Consider the following 25,157-nt stretch of genomic DNA (forward strand, 5'->3'; position numbering starts at 1 on the left):
TTTTTTTCTTCTTCTCTCAGTTAACATATCTGCCTGGCATCTATGCAAACTCTCTACATATATTACTATCTCTGCAGTTAGTACCTATGCTATTAAATGCATCTTTGTTGTACTATGTCATGATGTTACTCTGATTTTTTTTATTTTAGTCATTGCTACATTCCTTGTAAATAACTTAATGCTAACCAATTTTCTCAAACTTATTGCTACTGCATTCTCAAAATACTGTACATTTGCCTTGTATATATTTGCACTGTATATTTCTCTCTATTTTTGTACTGCTAAGTATCTTACAACTTGCATTGTTATTTTTTTCCTATTTTTTTAATTACTTTCTTGGAGTTTTCTCCTCGGGTCTCAGCTGAAAAAGGGCTCTCTGGGCCCAGTCGGACTAATCTGATTAACAAATGTAAAAATAAAGAAATAATAATAAAAATAGGAAGGTCGATACATGACTCTGGAATCCAGAATGTTATGTCAGAAATAAACTTAAGATGGTAGAATTAGTTATTTTCTTTGAATTCCAGTGCATCAGTCAAACATTTTAGTCCAGCTGTTGCTTCTGCTGCTGCATGGATGAAATTTACTGTTCTTATCCACATTGCTGTGAAGAGTATTTTACTGTATATGCTGCATTTTTTTCATTTTTGCATAAAATATTTTTTGTATCTTATTCTTGTATTACATTTCTTTCGTTTTAAGTTTTCTGTTCTGTTGGGGTTTTAAGAGGTCTTGGCTGGGGTCATTTAGAAAGGTTAGCAAATAATTATTTTGCAAACAATGAATAACATCAGCTAATTAGTGGGAGGAGCTGAGAAATAGCATTCCTCATTTAGCTAGAAATATCTCTATTTAGCTGGAGTGCTTGTTTTGGCTTGCTTGCAGTACTCTGAATATTGCTGATCACTGTTTGCATGTTATTTTTTTCCCACCAACCCGCTCAACTGTTGTATTCTTAAACTTGTTGGCTTTTGAGTTGCCCATCCCTACTATCAATCTGATTTTGGACACACCTCCCAGTCTCATCTCATCAGCTCATTCTACTGAGTACAGAACGATCATTTGGGAAGGCCCACCCCCTTAGTTTCTTAACCTAGAATTATCTTTAGTCTCCTCCCTTCCCACTTAAAACATGCACTGTATTGAGCTGCTCTTACTGTATCTGTGTCTATTCCTACTTTATTACTTTATTTCGCTTTTGATGCTTGTTCTTGCAAGTGTTCAAATGCATTTATTCTGCTGCATTTATTACTGCTTGTTAGTAGCTTGATTAAATTGTAACTGTTATTCTAAGCCTGTTGGTTTTGGTTTATGCACTTGGGTTTCAGGACAGTGGTTTTACATTAATAAGGTCTGTGGTCTACATTCTTGTGGCAGAAGAGGTAGCTTACATCCTTCTAAGTTGGAAATTATTGGTTGAAGGCTTAGTGTGTCTGTTATTCTAAAAGTGTCTTAGTTCTAGTTTAAGAGCTTGGGCTTCAGGCTAGTAATTTTACAATAAGAAGGTTTGTGGTCTACCCTCTTGTGGGAGGAGAGTGTAGCCACGGCCCTTCTAAGCTGGGAGTTTATGGCTGAAGGCTTAGTGTGCCTGCTTATTTGAACTTTTTTTTTCTGAAATTGTTGCACTTTGTTTGTTGTAGCATAGACTAGATTTAGACCCGCTGAATCTAGTTCTGTTTGTATAACCTGAGCACTTAACAAGGAATTCTTTTGTTGGAGAGAGTTCTCTTGCACCCTAGTGGCAAGAGTGTGCAGTTAGAACTCATCTGATTGAAGATTACTGGAACAGGGCTCAGTTTTGAGTTTTTTTATTGGTCCATTTTTTAAATCAGTTTGCATTCATTTGCTACATAAGTACTGTGTTTGTGCAGGTTTGTATTTGTTTTAGCAAAGCTCCACAGAGTTTGGAGACCAGTTACTGCTCTGCTGTATTTTTGTGATCAATCCAAGGCATCTGCTGATCTCTGCAAAACTTAAGTAGAATTTTTTACTGTATATTGCACTTTTGACCTGCATTGTTACCATATCACTGCTTATTGAACTGTTTTTTTTTCTGAAATTGTTGCACTTTGTTTGCTGTAACATAGACTAGATTCAGACCTGCTGAATCTAGTTCTGTTTGTATAACTTGAGCACTACACTAGGACATCTTTTGTTAGATAGGGTTTCTCTCCACCCTAGTGGCAGGAATGTGCAGTTAGAAGTCATCTAATTAAAGGTTGCTGGAACAGAGCTCAGTTTTGAGATATTTTATTGATTGATTTGTTTAAATCAGTTTGCTCTCATTTGCTACATAAGCACTGCATTTGCATGGGTTTGCTCTTGTTTATGCACTGTGCACTGCCAAGCAGTGGTGGGCACCATTGTTGATTATAAATGCAAACAAGTCTGCCTACAAATTTTCCCTTAGTACTCTTCTAGTGCTCCACTGGTGAGTTCTCACGATTGTCCCTCACTGACAGGTGATACAGTCAGTAAAGCTCCTGAGATATCAACACAGATCCTACCCACTAGCCCTTCATATTTTTTGTCCACTTCTCCTGTCCTCAACTTTACCTGGTCCTTCCTGTCCAATCCCTGTTTTCTGACCACATCACATTCCCTAACATTATGGATGGACAATTTCCCACAATTTCTCCAGCCAGGATGGTCAACATGGACATCCGGAGGCAATGTAGCAATTGCCTCATGTACACTGACAACCAACTTCTTCTAGTCCACACTAATTCATTATGTGAGAAATGCATCTATATCAAGAACCTAGAATCCGGGCTCTCTCACCCACCAATCAGTCCATTTGATACTGAACAGGTTGTTAGCATGCACACCTCAACCCCTGCAACTACAAAACAAGAACACATAAACCTACATATGCAGAGGTCTTTACAAGAAGGTTACCTAAACATCACAGACCTCAAAAACACAAACACAAGCATGCTTCACATAACACATCCTCTGCAGAGCATAGCACACGTATTATATCACACACCAGTCTCTCACCAGTCAAGCCCCTAAGGCATAACCTGAAACAAACATCTTAGTCATAGATGACTCATTTGTGAGACACACAGATGTCCCTCTCACCAGGTTGGATAAGAAAAAAAGTCATGGTCAGCTGTCTGTCAGGTGCCAGGATCTGCCCCATCAGACATGCACTCAAGTCTCTCAACAATAGGAACTATTATTATTTCATCATAGTCCATGTTGGTGTGAATGATTTGAGACATATCTCAGTGGAGTATATGAAGAGAGACATGAGAAAAAGTGATTGACTTCAGCAATTGGCTTAGTTTCTGGTGTCATTCAAAGGGGATCTAGTATCTGTCAGCCTGGGATGACATGATCGACAGACCTTGATGCTTTGCAAGAGATGGTCTTCATCTGTCACCCCTGGGATTTTGGTTACTGGCTAAGGCTTTTGCCACTCCCATAGTGCCTTCTTTAGACAATGTGACAAGAATAAAATTCCCAAAATAAAAATACCCTCTAAAACAACCTCAAGGCAATGCTGCTAAATACTAGGTCTATACCAGAAACTACACTTACTGGAAGCAGGCCTCACTTTGGAAGATGCTAACATTTGTGCAGTCACTGAGACCTGGTTTAAGGCTGTGGAGGGCACCCCAGTTATACCAGTTTACATTTCCTTCCACACGTTCAGACCACAAACTGAAGGCATGAGAACTAAAGGAGGTGGTGTGTCAATATTCATTAAAGATAAATACACCTCTACATTGGTTAAACAGCACGATTCCCTTGAATTACTTCAGGTGCAATTGACTGTAGGTACGACCCGTCTTCAAGTCATTGCCAGCTATAGGATCCCTCTCTATGAATTAGGACACCCACTCAGCCTACTTGGATCTACTTGAGTCAGTCAAGTTGCAACCGAAGTATATATGTTCTAACTCACTTGCCCAAAGGTTCCTTGACTTTGTTAACTCCAATGCCCTGGACCAGCTAGTTGACACACCCACAAGGGGCTCAAACGTCCTGGATATGGTGCTTACCAACATGATAAACTGCTGCACCACCCCCAGTGTGTGGCCATCCCTCGTGAGATCTGACCTGAAATAAGTCTCGCTAGATGCAACTATAACACAAGACCCCTCCCTTAGCAAAAAACTAGATTAAAGAACTTCTCCAAGGTCAATCACAACCTCTTAGCTGACAGCATAAATAGTTTCACAGCCCCACCCCCACTGATGGAACAGAAGCTTATGCTGAGTTATACACCAATGCTTTAGATGAGCACCTGTACAATTGTATTGACTCTGCTGTACCTGATAGACCCAAAGCAAAATCTTCAAGGAAGAACAAACCTGCCCGTTGGACACCTGCCATTAATAGGCTATACAATAGGAGAAAGACATTGCTATCTAAAAGTAGGAAGGAATGGTCTCAAAACTGGACAAACTCCTTCCTCAACTTAAACAAGCAAATAAAACTCCTAGTGAAGTCCTCCAAAGCAAACAAAAATCCAAATTAGCTTCTCTAACTAAGAATGACCACAAGGTGTTCTTTAGTTACATCTGTAACTTCAAGGATAAGGTCCAGATTCACATTGAACTTTTAGTTAATGGTACTACATATACAGAAACTGTGGATATAGCAAACCTGCTAGCTGACAGGTTCAGTGAAAACTTCACTTCTCTGTCTCCACCACATATTTGAACTGTTTCTTACTGAAATTGGTACACCTTGCTTGCTGTAGCATAGACTAGATCCAGGCCTGCTGAATCTAGCTTAAAACATGCTTTGTATGCTTGTTGTTTGTTTGCTTATTTCCCTGAAACGCTAATTCCACCTAAACGCGGCTTTTCAGCGCTTCTGTGGAACCCTAGTGATATCTGCATTGCTTACTGTACTTATTTCCTTGTTTCACTTGAAAGAAAGTTACTGTTTGTCGTTTTTGCATTTAAGTTACCTGTAACACATTGCATTTAAGTTACCTGGCACTTGCTCACTAAGTCAGCACTAAAGAATTAAAAGCACTACACCCTCACAAACTCCCCTTGAGTGCCTTGTTCCCCATTGGCCCTTTTTTCAATTATAAAGGAATTCTCAATACTATTCTAGCATGTCCAAAGGTCAGTTGTCAATCTCCTCTCTGGTCCAGCTGGTGAATCTGGGAATTTTGAGGCAATGTTACAACTGCCTCATGTACACAGACAACCCTCTCCTTCTTCCAACAAATTCCAACACATGTGAGAGATGCAACCATATAGCCAAACTGGAGGCTAAGCTCTCTCAACTCAGTACTGGCATAACCAGTCAGGAGGAGAAGGAAACCACACTCACTACAATTCCGCTCTCACATAGACCTACCACGACAGCAAACCAAACACATAAACACACAAAAACATACTCGGAGGCTCTAAATAAAAATCTGCCTAAGCAGCAGAGACCTCCAAAGCAGATACCCAAGCAACCGCTACCCCAAAACAAAACACGTGCAACACATAGCTCACAAAGCCAGTGTGCCGAACAGTCACAGCCCTTAAGGCTAAACAACACACCTGATACACTTGTAATAGATGACTATCGTCAGGCACAGTGACGTCCCGCTCACTAGGCTGAACAAGGAGAAGATCACGGTGAGCTGTCTGTCGGGCGCTAGCATCCGCCACATAACACAAGCACTCAGGTCACTCCAAGGCAAGTACAAATATGACTCAGTCATTGTCCATGCTGGTGTGAATGACCTGAGACGTACCTCCCTGGACTACATGAAAAGAGACATAGAGGAGCTCTCTGAGCATGTAGCCCAGGCCGGTATGACCCTGACCTTGAGTAGCATTTTACCCTCACCAAGAATGATGCCACAATATGAAGACAAGAAGATCAATTTCAACAATTGGCTTAAGTATTGGTGTCATTCAAAGGGGATCCAATGCCTGTCAGCCTGGGATGACATGCTCGACAAGCCACGATGCTTTGCTAGGGACGGCTTGCACCTGTCACTCCTGGGCTTTCGGATATTGGCAAAGGCTCTTGCTGCCCCCATAGTGCCTTTTTTAGGCAAGGCTCAAAAGACAAACCCACCTCCATAGGTATCACAAGGGATAAGAAACTAGGAGTAATGCTACTCAATGCCAGAAGTCTAAACCTCAAGATGCACCTTTCGAAACTCTCCTTAGCATGGAGAACATCGATATCTGTGCAGTAACAGAAACCTGGTTCAAGGCTCCCAAGAGCACCCCAGCACTACCAGGTTATATCTCATACCATGCTTTTCGGCCCCAAAACTTGGACCGAACCACAAAAGGAGGGGGAGTATCAATATTCGTCAAAGATACCCACACCTCCAGGTTGGTGGCACAGCATGAAGCATCAGAGACTATCCATGTGTAACTAACAGTGGGTAAAACTGCCTTCCAGTTTATAGCCTGCTACAGACCACCCTCCCAAACCCAGGAACCCCACTCGGCCTTCCTGAGAACACTGGAAAATATGAAGATCTCTCCAAACACTATTATATTGGGCGACTTCAACTACCCAAACATAGACTGGGAGCATTACTCTAGCTCCAACACCCTAGCCCAAAGGTTCCTAGAATTTATAAATTCAAATGCTATGGAACAACTTGTTACCACTCCCACAAGAGGGGAAGAGGGGAAAACATACTGGACCTGATCATCACCAGCATGGGGACTTAATGCTCCAGACCAGAAGTGTATCCCTCACTGGTAAGATCAGACCATAAACTAATCTCACTGGATATTCACATCCTGACCCCACCCCCTGCCCAGAAAACCACAGTGAAAAACTTCTCTAAAGCAAATTTCACACTCCTCAAAACTGAGGTGGAATCCTTCAATGCCACCGGGCCTGTGGAAAATACGGCCCAGACCGCAGAACCCTTTATAAATGCATTCTATGAACACCTTCAGGAATGCATGGATCATGCAATCCCAAATAAAACCAAGACCCAATCCTCCAAAGGCAGACGTCCTGTCTGGTGGACCCCAGCCATAAACAAACTATACAATAGAAGGAGGAAGCTACTACATGATAGAGCAAAATCCCAAAAAGGGAAGGCATCGCTGATCAGTATTAGCAAAAAACTACGGGCACTCATAAAATCATCTAAGGCCAGCTTCAAGAGAAAAATTGCACAGGACACTAAGGATAATCACAAGGCTTTCTTTAGTTATGTTAGGAACCTGGTTGGGAATTCCCAGATATGCTCAGAATTAGTCCAAAATGACAAAAAATACACCGTACCCACAGACATTGCCAACATCCTAGCTGACAGGTTCAGCGCAAATGTCTCCCCCCCTCCTCACCAAAAGGGCAAATATCTATCCCAGTAGAGTGCTTCCCCCCTGACATCTCAGATGCTCAGGTAAGAGCCGCCCTCTCCAAAGCAAAAAACACAGCATCAATGGGCCAGACGGTGTCCCGGGCTGCGTCCTACATCAACTCCAAGAAGAGCTAAACCCAAACATAAAACTACTGTTCAATCTCAGCCTTACTACAGGACATGTACCCAAAGAGTGGCATACAGCAACAGTGGTCCCTCTCCACAAAGGTGGTGCCTCAACGGATCCTGGAAACTATCACCCCATAAGCCTGACTAGCTTGGTCTGCAAAGCTATGGAAAGGATCATCATGGACCTCATAAATAAAGATATTGGGGACCTACAGACACTGGCTTTGTTAAGGGCAGATCCTGCCTCTTAAACCTGGTTGATTTCTTTGAAACTGTCACCAAGGCCATTGACGAGGGGAAGGTGGTCCACACAGCCTACCTGGACCTCGCAAAAGCCTTCGATACAATACCCCACTCTGGCATTGTAGATAAGCTCACCAGCTTAAATATAAACCCCTATGTCACTAGATGGGTTGCAAACTGGCTCAAGGACAGAACCCACATGGTTAGAAATGCTGGAGCCATGTCAGACTCCAAACCAGTTACAAGTGGCGTCCCACAAGGCTCAGTCCTGGGACCTCTCTTGTTCGGTATATATTTCTCGGAGGTACAGGCCAACACGGAAGGACTGTGGCTGACCAAGTTCGCAGATGACTGCAAACTGGGCACCATAATCGACTCTCCAGCCGACACAAGCATCCTCCAAAAGGGCCTCATAGAAACAGACAACTGGTGCCAGAGCCATGGCCTCAAGCTAAATGCCAAAAGTGTATAGTCATCCCTTTGGCAAAAACAAAGTGCCCACAAATTACCACATAGGTGGTAATCCATTAAGTACAGAAGAAGTAATTTGGGACCTGGGGACCCAAGTTGATAGCAATCTCTCATTTGACAACCACGTGGCCAAAGTGGTTAGAAAAACATTTTATATAGCCCACCTAATCATGAAGGGATTCACATCTAGATCAGGGAGGTCATCGTGCCTCTTTACTCATCCCTCATCAGGCCCATAATTGAGTACAATGCCCCTTTTGGGATGTACCTTACCAGACACCTGCAGCAACTGGAAAGACCCCAAAAATACCTCACCAAGAGGATCAAAGGGCTCAAACAGATGCCATATGCTGCCCGGTTAAAGAAACTCCAGCTCTGCTCAGTGGCATACCGCCTGCTCAGAGGCGATCTGTGCCTGACGTATAAAGCCATGTCCAACCCGGAATTAATGGACATGCTGCACCTCAGAAAATCCAAATCCCATCGAGCTATGCGCTCGAGAGACTTGAACCTCAGCACTGAAATAAATAGGACATGCTGGAGGGACAGATTCATAACCCAGAGGCTCCCTTCACTCTGGAATAAAATCCCAGTCCAGGTTAGGCAGAGTCCCTCATTGACTCTCTTCAAGAGGAATCTTGATGAGTGGATGGGAGATCGTAGGTTTACCCCGGGTATCACTTCTGTGTCACTGTTAGACAGAGGCACAGTATACTAACCTCGAAAAAGGGCATAGCAAAATTAATTTAAAATGGGTGGCGAAAGCCAAACACACTCTGGCTAGGCTTATAAATGCCCTAGGGCAGATAGCCTAGTATGAACCTATGAACCTATGAACCTATGAACCTATATACTCCAAAGCATCCTTAACACCTGTCCCCCACCTAGTATTTCCAAGGAGCAGGTCTTAAACACTCTATCCAAGGCCAAAAACATAGCCTCTATGGGACCAGACAACATCCCAGGCTGTGTTCCACAAGGGTTAAAACAGGAAATAGCATCATCATTGGGCATGCTTTTCATTCAAAGCCTAAGCACTGGCTTCATCCCAGTGGAATGGAAAACAGATGCCATCATCCCTTTGCACAAAGGGGGGTGCATCAGCAGACCCTGGGTCTATAGACCTATTAGACTGACCAGTCTTATCTGCAAGGCCATGGAATGAATCATCATGGACCTTATTAACAAAGATATAGGAAATCTCCATATGTTTGACCCCACCCAATCTGATTTTGTCAATGGGAGATCATGCCTGATAAACTTGGTGGACTTCTTCAAGACAGTCACCAAAGCCCAAGACAAGGGCAAATATGTGCATGTGGCCTACCTAGAGTTAGCCAAGGCCTTTGACACAATCACCCACTCAGGCATCATTGATAAACTCACCCAGCAGGGTATCATCCCATATGTTGTCAGGTGGGTTGCAAACTGGGTCACTGATAGAACTCATACTGTCAAAACAGGGGACTCCACCTCCTCCAGCAGACCTGAAGTGGTGTTCCACAGTGATCAGTTCTGGGACCCCTACTGTTTGGAACTTACTTCTCCGAAGTACAGGTTAAAATGAAAGGACTGTGTCTGACAAAGTTTGTTGATGACTGTAGCCTGGGAGCAATCACTGAAATCCCTAGTGATGTCAACATCCTGCAAGAGGGTCTTACTCAGACCAATGACTTGTGCAAAAGTCATGGTCTTAAACTTAATGCAAAAAAATACATTATTAACCCCTTTGGCAAGGGTGATGTTCCTGCAAACTACCACAGCAATAGCAATACCCTAAGCACACAGTCAATGGTAAGAGATCTGAGCACACAGGTCAACAGCAACCTTTACTTCAATCACCATGTCTCCACAGTGATAAGAAGGGCATTTTATATTGCTCATCTCGCATGTAAGGGCATTGCCTCCAGAAAAAAGAAGTTATAACCCCCTTGTACTCTTCCCTCATCAGGCCAATAATAGAGTACAATGGTCCCTTTAGTACGTCCTTTGCAAACACCTGCAGCAATTAGAGAGACCACAAAGGTTCCTTACAAATTAAATTTAGGGTCTTCAAGATCTGTGTTATGTGGACAGATTGAAATTATTGTCCCTTTACTCTGTGTCATACAGACTGCTCAAAGGCAACCTGTACCTTGTATACAGAGCAATCTCTAACTCAGCATTAATGTAAATGTTGCACATTTGCAAGTCAAATGGCACACAGGTCACTTGCTCAAAGGACCTTAACCTGGTATGTACATTAACAGAATTTGCTGGAGAAACAGATTTGTTTCACATAGGTTGCTCCACCTGTGGAACAAGTTTCCTATTCATGTTAAAGCCCCTTTTTGGCCATATTTAAACATAATTAAATAATAATAATGCTAGTCTAGGACACCTATACTGGTGATGACTCTACTTCACAGGCTTCCTTGTATGTTTCCCCCACCTTCCTTTAGCTCCTTCAGTCCTTCTCCCCTGCTTACTTCTGGTATTCTCTCTTATTTCCCCTTGCTATCATACTCTTTAATGGTTACAGTTCTTACCTCTTGGGCCCCACTGATTGTTTTTCTTGAACAGTGAGGAGCCGAGTTCCAGCCCACTCCATTCACCCTCGCTGCTCTCGGCTCACTCTGCTCCCCTACCCTACCCCATACCCACACACCCCTGAATCACTTTCCTTTATAGCTAATGTTGTTTCCACACCCCTCACACATTCCCACATACATTAACATTGTCCAGTCCTATTCCACCCTTCCTCCCTTTGCCCCTCCCTTCTTCTATCAATCTTTCTCACCTCTCACTCACTTTCTCTAATTATTTCTCTCTACCCCAGTACTTTACCTTTCATCCTTCTCCCATCACTTATATGCCTCCTTCCTTCTCCTACTCCTTATTCCTTACCATGCTTACCCTTTACCTCTTGACCTTTCTTCTTTCCATCCTATCCAACCTTACATCTTGCCATACTGAACTCAATCTGCACCCCAGCTCTCCAACTTCCTCTTATTTAACTGAGACCCTTACCTTCTACTCCTCCCCCATATCACCCACCCTCCTCTCCTGCAGCAATCACTCCTTCCGCAAAATTAAACTCCTCCCCAAAAAACTATATATCATAAATTTAAACTGAAATTAGTTACTCCACACCCCCACTTTATTAGTCCTCCTCCACCTCTTGAACACACTTCCACTTTCTGGAAACATTCACCCTAACCCAGTTCCTCACAACACCTCCTCTACCTATCATAACATTACTACATCTCTCCACAACTCCCAAACCCTAATTTTAAACAACTGTCCTTTTACTCCATTAATATTCACAGCATACTTAACAAAATAACTGAATTCTATTCATGGATATCTCAACACTCCCCTAACATTATTTCTCTCTCTGAAACTTGACTAAAACCATGCAGCATTGACAAGGAGTTTCTCCTCCCAGGCTACAATATCTCACGACTTGACAGAACACACAAAAAAGGAGGAGGTGTTGCAATTATGTATTCTGACCTCCTCACCTTACCCCCCACCAAACCTACCTCCCTTTTTCACCCAGTAGATCTTATCCTTGCTAACTGCAAGCTAAATAACCACAAGACAATAACTACAGCTGCCATCAATATTCTGCCTGGAGACAACATACTCCTACTGGAACTGATGCTTCACTGGATGGTTGAAACCATTCCTAATGAAACTGTTATATTAGGAGATGTCAATATTAACTGGCTTACCCTATGCTCTGACTCCCCCTTCCATCTGCATCAATCTATATGGATTTTCCCAGCTTATATCCTCTCCCACTTTTCATCATACATCTACAAATGCCAGTTCCACACTGGACTAGGTCCTAGTCTCCCACTCCAACCTTTACCATAACCCTGAATCCCTGCCATATTCAATCAGTGACCACTCACCAATCTGTGTCCATAGATTCTTTCCCCATATCACTAGACCACACAAATTTAAAGAGTGCTGTAAATTAACAAACTTCATCCTTGCGATTTTCAGTAGTTATCTCTCTGCTATTAACTGGTCCTTTCTCTCTGACCTCCTTCTAGATGACACCGTTGATCACTTTAATTTCACTTTCTTAAGCACTCTTAACTCCCTTGCCTCTCCCAGAAAAATCAGAGTTAAATCACATTGCTCACCCTCGCTCTCCAAGAAAACTCAATTTCACATCCAGAAGAGAGATTCTGCATGGAAACTCTGGGGAAAAAAACAAATCCCCTATTCATTACCAGAAATATATGGAACTCTGTAACCTAGCTAAAAAACATATTAAATATTGACAAAAGAAAATTATTTCAAGTTCCCCTAACCACTCAAACTAAAAACCCTAAAAAAATCTGGCATTCTGTTAACCATATTCTCCACCCTGGCAAGCCCTCTACACTCAATCCTTGTCCTAATAACACAGCCCAAGAAACTGCTTCTATCCTTAATACTTACTTTATTGATACCATAAGCAAACTCATGCCTTCTCTCAGCATTACCAATCCCCCACTTCCCAGCATACACCCACAACAAAACTCTCCATTCTCACTGAGTCCCATTCCCACCAGCTACATTAAAAGCTTCTTAGCAAACTTAAACCATGCTCTGCATCAGCAGACAACCTACCTTCACATTTTCTAAAATTAGCAGCTGACTCTGTTTCTTACCCTGTATCTAACCTTATCAACCATTCTGTCTGTGAATCCCTTTGTCCCAACTCTCTGGAAAACTTTCTACACTATTCCAATCCACTAGGGAGGCAACTCAGTAGAAATCTCTAATTTCCACCCAATCACCATTCCATCACCACTCTACAAAATTCTTGAGCACTGTGTTTATACACAAATCCTGTCTTATCTCATGCTTAAAAATCTCGTTACCCCACTCAGTATGGTTTTTGCCCTCACCGTAGTACCACTACTGCTCCTATCTCCTTTATTAACTTTATCTCCCTTGATAGAGACAATAATAAACTTGTGTCCTGCCTTTTCGTAGATGTCTCCAAAGCCTGTGACGCTGTCTTCCACTTTATCCTCTTTTCTAAACTAACTCAACTAAACTTCTCCTCCTCCACTATTTCCTGTTTTCCCAGCTACCTTACTAACAGACAACAGTCAGTCAAATGGCTCGCAGCCCTGTCTCCCCCTTTCTCCCAGTAAAAATGGGTGTCCCTCAAGGTTCCAATTCGGGTCCTCTTCTTTTTGACATATTTACTAACCAACTTAATAATTCCAGTCCTCAGTCTTCCCTTAGACAGTATGCAGATGACTCCACCATCATTACCACTGCTGACAATCTCTCTGATCTGCTTTCCCTCACTCAAACATCTTTTAACCTCACTGAGACTTGACTTTCTAACAACCAACTCATCCTTAACCCCAGAAAGATTAAACTTCTATTCCTACCAAAGCTCTACATGATTTAAAATCCTCTTTCACCATCACTTCTCTTAACAACACCATCATCTCATAGGTTCATAGGTTCATAGGTTCATAGGTTGGTACTAGGCTATCAGCCCTAGGGCCTATACAAGCCTAGCCATAACAATTCCCTGGCTATTTCTTCCCACATTATTTACTTTCCTGGACCCCTGTCTAGCAGGGTGACTGACGTGATCCCTGGGGTGAATTTCCTTTCTCCCATCCAATCATCAAGGTTCCTCTTGAAGAGGTCCAAAGAGGCACTCTGCTTGACATGTATGGGCAATCTATTCCAGAGTCTGGGGAGTCTCTGGGTCAGGAACCTATCCCTCCAGCATGTTTTGTTTATTGTGATGACAAGGTTTAGATCCCTGGAGCGTGTAGCTCTGAGAGATTGGGATTTCTTTAAGTGTAGCATGTCCAACAGCTCTGGGTTTGACATGGCCTTGTATGTTAAGCAGAGATTGCCTCTGAGTAGACGATATGCGACAGAGTATAGCTGGAGTTTTTTAAGGCGGTCAGCATAGGGCATCTGCTTTAGGCCTGTGATTCTTTTAGTGAGGAATTTCTGAGTCCTTTCCAATTGTTGCAGATGTCTTGAGAGGTACATACCAAATGGGGCGTTGTATTCTATAATGGGTCTAATGAGGGATGAGTACAGTGGGACAATGACCTCCTTCTTTCTGGATGAAAAGCCCTTCGTGATGAGGTGTGCAACATAGAAGGATTTCCTGACTGTTGTGGCGATGTGGTTATCGAAGGTGAGACCACTGTCCACCTGTGTCCCTAAGTCTCTTATCACACTTTCTGTGTTTAGTGTACTGCCACCTATATGGTAATTCATGGATACATGTTTTTTCCCAAAGGGGATAACAATACATTTCTTGGCATTGAGCTTCAGCCCATGGCTCTGGCACCAAGCATCTGTTTCTGTAAGGCCCTTTTGTAGAGTATCCACATCATTTGGGGATTCAATAATGGCTCCCAGTTTGCAGTCATCTGCAAACTTTGTTAGCCAGAGTCCCTTAGTGTTGACCTGTACTTCAGAGAAGTAGATGCCAAACAAGAGCGGCCCCAGGACTGAACCCTGTGGTACTCCACTTGTCACTTGTCTGGAGCTGGATTTGGAGTTGGCTACTTTTACAGTGTGGGTTCTATCAGTAAGCCATTTAGCAACCCATTGGGTGACATAGGGATTAATGCCCAACTTAGTAAGTTTATCTATGATTCCAGAGTGGGGGATGGTGTCAAAGGCCTTGGCAAGGTCTAGATAGGCTGTGTGGACCACCTTACCCTTGTCCATGGCTCTGGAGACTGATTCAAAGAAGTCAATCAGGTTCAGGAGACAAGATCGGCCCTTCACAAACCCAAACTGGGTGGGGTCCAGTGTTTGAAGGTTGCCAATGTCTTTGTTTATAAGTTCCATGATAATACGCTCCATGGCCTTGCAGATAAGGCTTGTCAGACTGATGGGAAGGTAGTTTCCGGGATCCAAGGTGGATCCCCCCCTTGTGGATTGGGATAACTGTAGCTCTGCCACTCAGTGGGCACGAAACCTGAGGTGAGGCTATGATTAAACATGACACTTAGGTGAGGTGCCAGTTCATATTGTAGTTCATGTAGTACACAGCCCGGGATGTCATCTGGTCCCATGGATGCTGTATTCTTGGCTTTAGAGAGTGCGTTTTGTACCTGTGTGGCCGTTATTACTGGAATTTGGCAATCTTCCGGTATTGAGATGGGCCATTTAGGGGGGTGAGAGGGGGTGAAGTTGGCACTGAATCGATCTGCCAGGATATTGGCAATATCCTTCAGATCAGTACATTTAATGCCATTCTGTTTTAGCTCAGAGCAGATCTGAGCATTGCCATTTAGATTCTTGACATAGTTATAGAATGCTTTGTGGTTGTCTTTGGAATCTTTGGCAATTTTATTTTCGTAACTAGCTTTGGAGGATTTTATGAGGCATCTCAGTTTCTTACTGAGGCTAGTAAGGGAGTTTTTTGCATCCTGGGATTTTCCTCTGAACCCCATCATTGATGACTGACTTAAATTTACCTACCATGTACAGTACTGTATAAAAAAAACACCAAAAGCTTGGCCTTCTTTATATAAATAAAAAGTTCCTCACCTCTAACTCTAGAATCTCACTTGACCAGGCCTATTTGCTTCCCAAACTCCTATATTGCTCCCAAGTCCTAATTAACTTACAGTCCTCTCTTCTATCTAAGTTAGAAACTACATATAACAAAGTTGCTAGATTTCCTGCTAACATGCCATCTAAATCTCATCACTGCCTTACTCTCCAGAATCGTAGCTAGTTAGAATTTCCTAACCAACTCAGCTACTCTCAACTTCTTAGAATCCACACCATCCTTAATAAGCCCTCTTCTTGCCCCAGTCTGTCTTCTCTTGTCTCTCTTTATAATCCATTCTGCCCCCTTAGAAGTGCTGACCAATGCCTCTTACAGATTCACAAGCCAAAAAAATCTTATGGACAAAACCTTTACTGCTACCTTCCAGCTCTTTCATGGAATAAGCTTCCTTTGGCTCTTAGAAATATCATTCATGCCCAAGTTTTTAAAACAGCTCTCCAACAATACCTACTTAGCTCAAGGAAATGTCAGTGTAACCACCCCACCTAAATATTCCCTCCTTCCCCAATCTCACCTTTCTTCCTTTTCCACCTGTTTTTCTTCCCCTCTCTTACTTTCCTCTCCACTTCCTTCCTTCCCTACTAACATACAACTTCCTCCTAATCTTCTTTGTATTATAATAACATTCCTCCTACTCTCTACCTCACTCCTCCTACTCCTGCCCATTCATCTTATTCTTATATTCTTAGTCTTCCTTTTCCTCCCTAACCTCTTTGTCTGTCTTTCTTAAGTCATATTCTCTATTAACTAATTCTAAAATCTCCTGCTTGTTCACCCTGCTCTAACCCAATTCTCCAATACACCTTCATCTTATTTGAATTCTCTTCCTCACTAATAGCTCTTCTCTATCTATAATTGGCCTCTATACTTCCTCTGAAGTATTTTCTACATCACTGATACTGTGTACTGACTTAATCATCTCTATTTAGAATATCTTCTTTTGTTCTATTTGTACTAGGAAGTCCCTTTGTTTTATGCTTTATTACTTGTCAACTGGAGCACTATTTGACTTTAGTTTTGCAAATGTTTAACTTGTACTATTTGTTACTCTATTTTGTTTGTGTCTTTTGGCTTTTCCCAGTTAGGGGTCGCCACAGCGGAACTCTGGTCCGCTAATGATTGGTAGTTGATTTTTATGTGCCGAGTTACCAGCCCTGATGCACAACCTTCAACGAAGGTATGCCCATTTACGCATGTCTCAACACAGAAGATGCTCTAGCTGAGAATCGAACCGGACAGCGTCTTACTGTGAGGTGACAATGCTACCGCAGCACCACCACCACCGGTACTATTTGTTACTCTATTTACTTATTGTATTACTTATTGTTTAATTGCTGTTTTATGTTAACTCTGAAGTGTTTCTCCCCAGGCCTCTACTTAAAAAGGGCACATGCCCAGACGGACATACCTGGTCAACAAATGTCAAATAAATAAATAAATAAATAAATAAATCTGTATGATTGGATGGATAACCAGAAATTCACCCCAGGTGTTCCACCTGTGACCCTCTTGCACAGGGGCCATAAGTGCTGATTTTAATGTCTGCTTGAACCAGACACCCTTGGTAACATGGGTTGAACTTGGCTAGACTTGTAAGGGCCTTGGGCCCTTTAGCCTAGTAACCCCAATGATTTCTGGTAAATAATAAATTTCTTAGATAAGATAGATTATTTTCTAATTTGAAGTAGGCCTAGAATTTATTTTCAGCACTGATCAGCTGTTTTCCCCTCTCTTTTAGTGTAAACGTATTAAATACCTTGATGGCTTCCATGCCCAAGGAATGAAGACTATAGCACACTGAACTTTCTGTGGTTTATCAGTGAGGGTTCTCATAGTGAGAAACAGCTCCCTGGCACCTCAGATCTTTGAATTAAAATAGCAAGAAACTGTTATCTTGCAAACAGTAGAAAATACATATCTTTCATCAGTTGTATGCATATAACTGAAAACTTTAGCTTTGGGGAAGATATATCTTCAATTTTTTACTCTTGGTGGCATCAGTACAACTTCCAGTATCTGTAAAGCTGCTGGGAAACCTCTCAGAACTGTGAAAGTCCTTAATTCAAAGATCTGAGGTGCCAGGGAGCTGTTTCTCACTATGAGAATCCTCACTGATAAACCACAGAAAGTTCAGTGTGCTATAGTCTTCATTCCTTGGGCATGGAAGCCATCAAGATATTTAATAAGTTTACACTAAAAGAGAGGGGAAAACAGCTTACCAGTGCTGAAAAATAAATTCTAGGCCTACTTCAAATGAGAAAATAATCTATCTTATCTAAGAAATGTATTATTTGCCAGAAATCAAAGCATACAAGACACTGTTGATGCACACATGACTGAGTTAAGATACATGGTTCTTGATTATGAATTAGGGCAGCAATGCAATTCATTAGTCAGAGATAGATTAGTCCATGGTACAATAAATGCATTTATAAGGGGCATGTTATTGAAAGTATATTACAGAAGCTCTGCAGGTTTAAACTCATTACATCCGAAAGACGCCTCCAGGTGCATCTGCAGTTAACTCCTACTGATGCCTCTAGGCATCAAATATTGCTTGTTCATATTTGCATAAATAATTCCAAAACTATGCTATGTACAAGGTTTTAAAAGATTTAATCTTAAAGCTTACACAATGGCAAACTGAACTGCATTAATATCGCACCTCTGTCTAGCACAGGCAAATAGATATTAACTGCTGTTTTTATGATATTAATTTATATAGATATAATTTTCACATTTTTTTAAATATCTGAACAACCAAGTAACGCAGACAGAACTCCTTAGCCTCATACAAAAGTCCTCAGCTAGAAGAATAAAATGCTGCTGACGGTATGTGTATAACTTGAGTGGTTGCTGAGCTATTATAAGCTGTTTATGAAATATTACAAATGTAATAGAAACCGTGTTTACTATGACTTATAAAATTTGGTTTAAGACCTAGAATCTAAAGAATACTACCACTATAAAAATAGTTTGTGCTGAAGAGTTTGCCATTTATACTCTTTCATAACCCCTATGGTTCCAGACAGATGAACGTTTGTTTGAAATTTGAGAACATAATTTGATTCTGTCAAAAGACTTAGAATCTGCCAATTGAAAGTTGTAGTGCAAACTTCCAGAGCTCCCTTGGAGCGAATGAGCTAAACATCCTTTTTATCTGTACCATTAGTTGTATTTATTATTATTATTATTATTATTATTATTATTGATAGAAAAAGAGATCAAACATGTGAGGCATCCTAGTAAACTGTCAAGTGTGTAGTTAAAATCACTGCACCTAAGAATAAAGAGCAAACTTAGGCTAGAATCTATATCAATAATAAAAATAACAGAAGGGACAATGCATACTCTTACAACATGCCGTTCAAATCTGGCATGTAATAAACCATCAGCAAATAACCAAATCTTGTGCAATTATTGTGGTCACAGAGAGAAAAAGAGGGATTATAAGGCAAAAAAGAAGTTAAGTTTATAGGCAGCATACAGTTTTAAGTCATTTTGCAAGAAAGGAAAATTCATCGAGGCAGAACATTAATGTTCTGGACACTAATGATGATGAAAATGTTGCAATGCTTGTGCGTACCGTGGAAATGTAGCCTGTGGATACTGTGCTTGTAAAGCAGAACTGTATGACAAAAAAATGAAAAGGCGTGCCAGAAGAGTTTTCAGGAAGTCTGTACTATGAAGCTGTAAATGGCATATCACTTGTGTTTAAGCTTGACAAAGTAGAAAGGCATACTATAATGTCAACGACTCCCTTCAAAAAGTTGGATTTTAACTAAAAGCCAAATAAATCTGCTGTTGTGCTTTTATCACATTTTGGGCATAAATTAAAGCCTGTAGGTCATATATAATTGTCTTACAATAAATAAATAAATAAATGCAAATATTAATTTAACACCAGAAGGGAAATTGTCTGGGTTAACGTGCCTCTCAAGGGTAGCTAGCCTAGTGCTTACCTATGAACCAATGGATAAATAAAGTATATAAGCAGCTTTTTTCACATGGTGTTTTTGCAGTCTTGTTTAAAACAATGCAATATATTTACATATGCATCCATGAAATTAATTTAAAAAAAATCAGACTTTTCAGCTTAAAAATGAAAATGAAAAAACAGTCTACTTTCAGCATGATCAAAATACAATGAGTATGTGACAATGACCTGTATGAAGTAATGGCATGAGACTAAAAGAAGCCAATGCAATCTGCATGATCACAGAATGATGAATTTGTGGGGTAACTCTGGATTCATGTTTGAACAATAATAAGACTGAATTAGTACAAAAGCAGATAGATTTGAAGAATAAAGAAACAGGTAAATAGGACGCAGAATTTTAAAGCTTTTTTCAGGCAAAATACTTTTAGAAAAGGGGCCTCTAGAAAGACAAATCAGGTTTATCAGCATCACTGAAGATGCAGAAACACAAAATGCAAAGGTCTGAGATTAAAAGCAATATCTATATGAACTATTCTAATCTATCTGAAGTTCTGGGATGTTGGAAAACTGAGTATCTTACCAAGCTATCACCAAAGCCTGTAACACTGATATGTACCACAAAAAGGACCTATAGCTCTGAGAGAAAAGATAGAGCAAGATCTTAAAACCATGGTACTGCTGGAAGTGATAGACTGATAGAGCATGTTGAATTGTCTAAAACTATGGTGATTGTTTTGAAGCAAGACAAAGTCAGGATTGGAATAGACTCAATACTTTAAACAAGTGGATTCTGACAGAATGCTACCATTTAAAGGCAATATAAGAATTAGTTGTAACTATGTCTAAGGCAAAACTCTTCTCAATGCTGGATTAAAACTAGGGAATTTGGGCAAATGAAACCAGAAGAAGCAAGCTGTAAGCTGCCTACCTTCAGAGCACACTTTGGCGGATACAAATTTCTGGAAGCTTCCATTTCACTTTTCATCAGCATCAGATGTCTTTCAGTATGCTATAACTTATATGATTTAAGCTTAGAAAGTTTGGCATATATTACCGATGACATTTTAGTCAGGGATGCTACTAGACAAATTAAGATCACAAGGATTGAAATGGAAAAGGGCAAAGTGTCAGACTAGTGTGTCTCTTGGAAATACATGAGTGATCTAATTGCTAATAGACTACAGGCAGCTATGATATGGTCTATGCCACTGTTAATATGCAAACTCTAACAGGCAAACACTAGTCATTGTGATTCTTGGGGATGATACAATACTTGCCCAAGTGCACTTATCAGATCCAGATGTACCTCTAAGAAACTTACTTGAACAGGATGCAGTTTGGAGTTGCTCAGAAACTAGGAGCTTTGAACTATTAAACAGACATGTGACTACTGCACCTATGCTCAGATATTATGATGCGGTTTAACAATGATGCTTCAGATGGATGCAGACCAGAAATGGTTTGGGCAATACTACTAAAAGAAGGCAGATCAGTTACTTTAACATTAGCATAAACCAGCTATATACAACTTGAGAAGGAAATCTTGGTCATAGCCTTCAGTTGTCAGAAATTTCACAATTATGTGTATTAGAAATACATATCACAAACCTTTACAAAGCATATCCAAAAATCACAGCACAAAGCACCATTTAGAAATATGATGCTCAAGGCAAGTGTAAACCGGGAAGATTGTTGCATGTCACTGACATGCTTAGTAGGGCTTACATGAATTAATGTAAAGTTTTATGACTCAATTCAACACAAAATCTACTGATACTAGGGAAGCTGAAAGAACCTAAAGTGGTGAAAAGAGAAAATGCAGACATAACTGTGGAAAGAAGCCATATTGCCACTTTGCTCCCAAAATACAAAGAATCTTCATACATTATAAAGCCATACTCTGCCTTCAAAGAAGAGTTTCTGAGCATCAAACATTTATTATGCATAGGTCAGAAAGTAATTATCCTATGTTAGATGAAATGGAATACCTTTGACAATCCATGAGTTGTACTTGGGTCTTTCTGAATGTGATGAGAGAGCTAGAGACATTTTATACTGGCCTAACGTGATAGCAAAAATAAAACAAATGTTGCAAAACTGTACACTTTGTGGCATGCACAGAAACCAAAATCAGAAGCAGAAACTGATGCCTCATGAAATCCCAACACTGCCATAGCTGATGGTAGTTCACTTGTTTCAGTGCAATAATTTAAACTTCACACTATGTGTTCATTATTATTTAAAATACCTAACCTTAGAAACCGTAGGTCACATGGGTGTGATTTTCTACAAGGGAGAGTTGGGCCTATCGATCACTGCCCATGAAAGTACAGCATGTATCACAGAGGCTCTAAGCACACCCCCACTTGGTCATGAATGACCATGGACATGGGTGTCAGGTTAAAAGCAGAATATTTGAACCACCCTGATGGCTGCCTTGAGATGACTTCTTTTGATCAGTTCTCACCCAAGTAATGGGTCAGTTGATCAAAAGAGATGGTTGGTAGGCAGCAGAGGTAAAACTGCAAGAAAAAATTATACCTAGTTGATTTGTTAGGTGTTGGCTCAATGTGCTCTCATCTGGGTCATTGGAGATGATTGACTTTATTCATAATTTGGTGATACAATACAGACCATAAGTGGCTACCTCTACACATTTCAGGCAATGGGGACTGGTGATTTGGGTTTACCAGATGAACAGTTTACAAAGGCTGTGAAACTAAGCCTTTGGTTTCTGTAGTCCTCTCAGTTGTGTATGCCACAGAAGGATATAGAATTACCCTCGTTCCAGTTTGCTGTTTGGTGGACTCTACAAGAAGACAAGGCTGGCCATCATGGATCACAGATTTATTTTCTAGCCAAACCAAAATTGCCTTGGGTTACCTTGCTCACATTGTGGTACAACCTGGTCTTGAATCCTTGCCCTTTCTTTTACTGCTTGCAGACTCCTGTAAGCTTTGTTTCCTAAGCATGTGTTATCTTAGTGAACATCAACAATAAATGGACTCAGTCTGAAATTTGGCTATAACATTATAACCACAAAATAACTACTGTCAGTGAATCCTGGTTTTAAAAAAAATATTGTATTTCCCAGAGCATTCAGCACATTATACAACATTCATAGACAAAAGACTAGGAAAAACGTAAGGATGCAGACTACAAACACTCTTGAAAACAACTGGTACATAACTCCAACAATCATTGCTACTTTTAATATAACTAATGACCCATATCCAAACTGGACCCTTATCCAACCACATTTAAGAAACCATACAGAGGTCATCAATATTGCTACAGTCGATCTTCCCACCAGCAACACTACCCATTTTAGAAAATATGTTGCAACAAATTTTGAATAAGTCATTTGTGGGCATCTCAACCACAGCTAGGACAGTTCACTTACAAACTGGCACAAATTATTAGAGCCCACAATTAAAAATAAATGGTTCAAGAAGGAACAAGGAAGCACCATACTGCAAATATATTTTCCCTCATAGATCATATTTTCACCAACATGCCTGATAAAGTCTGTCACTTGACAATCTTGTAAAATGACTTTAGTGATCACTGCCCTATTGTAACATAATGGTCCCTAGAGAACAATAAGGCTCCACCTAAAGTTATCCTCATATATGCATTCCTAGATAACTTTGACAGAATTCTCCTGCCTGAACTGCAGGCAGGTGATTGGTCTGATGTCTATACATACTCTGGCCAAACCTTGGGATTATCAACTGGCAATAATTTACTCAAACCTTTACAGGACACATTATTCTTAAATACAAAAAAGGTATGCATGTCCCTTGGATTATAGCATATTTAAGGATGCTGATTAAAAGCAGAAATGAGGCAAGAAGATCATGCAAAAAGAACAAAACAAACAATTCTAAACTATTGACTTAGTAGCAGTTAAAGCATGATACAAGAGTTCAGACCAATAAAGCTAAATCTCAATACATTAGAAACGTTTATACCTTAAATCTTAGCAAGTCAGAATGGTACTGGAAGCATATAAAGTTACTTAGCCTTCCTAAAACAAGTCCTACTGCTACATTATCCACTCAATTACTTCTATACAAAAAGAAGTTATGTACTTACCATAACGTTCCATCTGTATTGTCAATTTTTCATTTCTCCTCATATATGGGTTCAGATCCCACTCGGCCATTACTAAGCTCATGGCAACCAAAACAGCTCTTGGCCACCTCTCCTCACTCACAATGCACCTCTCCCTGTTACCTCAGATCTTGTTTGCTAGCATTATCTCCAGAAAAAGAAAGGTATAAAGAAATTTTGCATATGAGCTAATTGGATACTCCATTTCTGGAGTATGGAGAAGATAAAAAGGTGGCATAAATTATGCTTCCCATTCTACCAGAAACCAAAGGTTGGGGGCTTTGAGGGAGAGGTTGCGAGGAGAAATGAAAAATCGACAATACAGATGGAATGTTATGGTAAGTACATAACTTCTTTATCTGATATTGTCAATTTTTCATTTCATCCTCACATATGGGGCAGAGTCCCCAGCTACTTTCATCCTGGGTGGACTCGTGGAAGAATATTCTTCAGAACCATCAAATCAAAGGAGGTTCTTCCCCTGAAGACCAAATCCAATTTGTAATGAATAATAAAGGTATGGTGATCTGTCCAAGTGGCTGCTGCACAAATTTCATCCATAGATGCATTACTCTGAAAAACTGCTGAAGTTGCCATTGCTCTGGTTTAATGAACCCAAACAGGTCTAGGAAGAGCTACACCTTGTCTGTGATACATGGATATAATGCAATCAGATAACCATTTCGCTACAATAACCTTGGATGCTGGTCGTCCCTATCTGGGACTTGATATGGAAATGAGCAATTGATCTGCCTTTTTAAATACTTTCATCCTGAGTAGATACAAATGTAATTGCCTATGAATGTCCAATAAATGCAGTACATATGGTCCTTTATTTGTGAAGTTGAGGAAGAAGACAAGAAAGTTAATGGTTCGATTGATATTAGTCTCCGAAATTACTTTAGGTAAAAAGGTAGGGTTGGTACACAAGGAAACCCTGCCTTTATGTAAAATCAAGTATGGAGGCAGGGAGGATAAAGCCTGAATTTCTGATATTCTTCTAGCCAAAATAATTGCTACTAGGAAAATGTTTTTTCAAGACAAAAGTTTTATGTGACATGTTGCTGCAGGTTCAAAAGGAGGTTGAACAATAAAATGTAGCACCAAATTAAAGTCCCAAGGAGGATGTGTGGTGGTCTTAGTAATAAAATCCCTTTCAAGAAGGTTTTGCAAATCTTGTATGAAATAAGAGACAAATTATCATCCCCAATGTGAAAAACAGAGATAGCTGCTAATGTACTTTGATAATAGAGACCGTTGCCCGACTTTTAAAACGATGAGCTAAGAATTCTAGAACCAAGTGAACAGGGGCAGTTTAAGCATCTAAATCACATTGTTGAGACCAGATTAAGAATTTCCTCCATTTGCTCCTATACAGCTTTTGAGTGGATTGC

General features: G+C 40.6%; 1 protein-coding gene across 1 annotated transcript in view; it reads left to right on the forward strand.

Annotated features, from left to right (window-relative positions):
* The window catches only part of LOC122802426 (guanylate cyclase soluble subunit beta-2-like), an 866,018-nt gene that overhangs the window by 504,677 nt on the left and 336,184 nt on the right, over nt 1–25,157 (forward strand). The gene's annotated exons all lie outside the window — the stretch shown is intronic.

This window comes from Protopterus annectens, chromosome 5.part0 (assembly GCF_019279795.1).
Source record: "Protopterus annectens isolate FY-2018-M chromosome 5.part0, PAN1.0, whole genome shotgun sequence".
Lineage (NCBI taxonomy): Eukaryota > Metazoa > Chordata > Ceratodontiformes > Protopteridae > Protopterus > Protopterus annectens.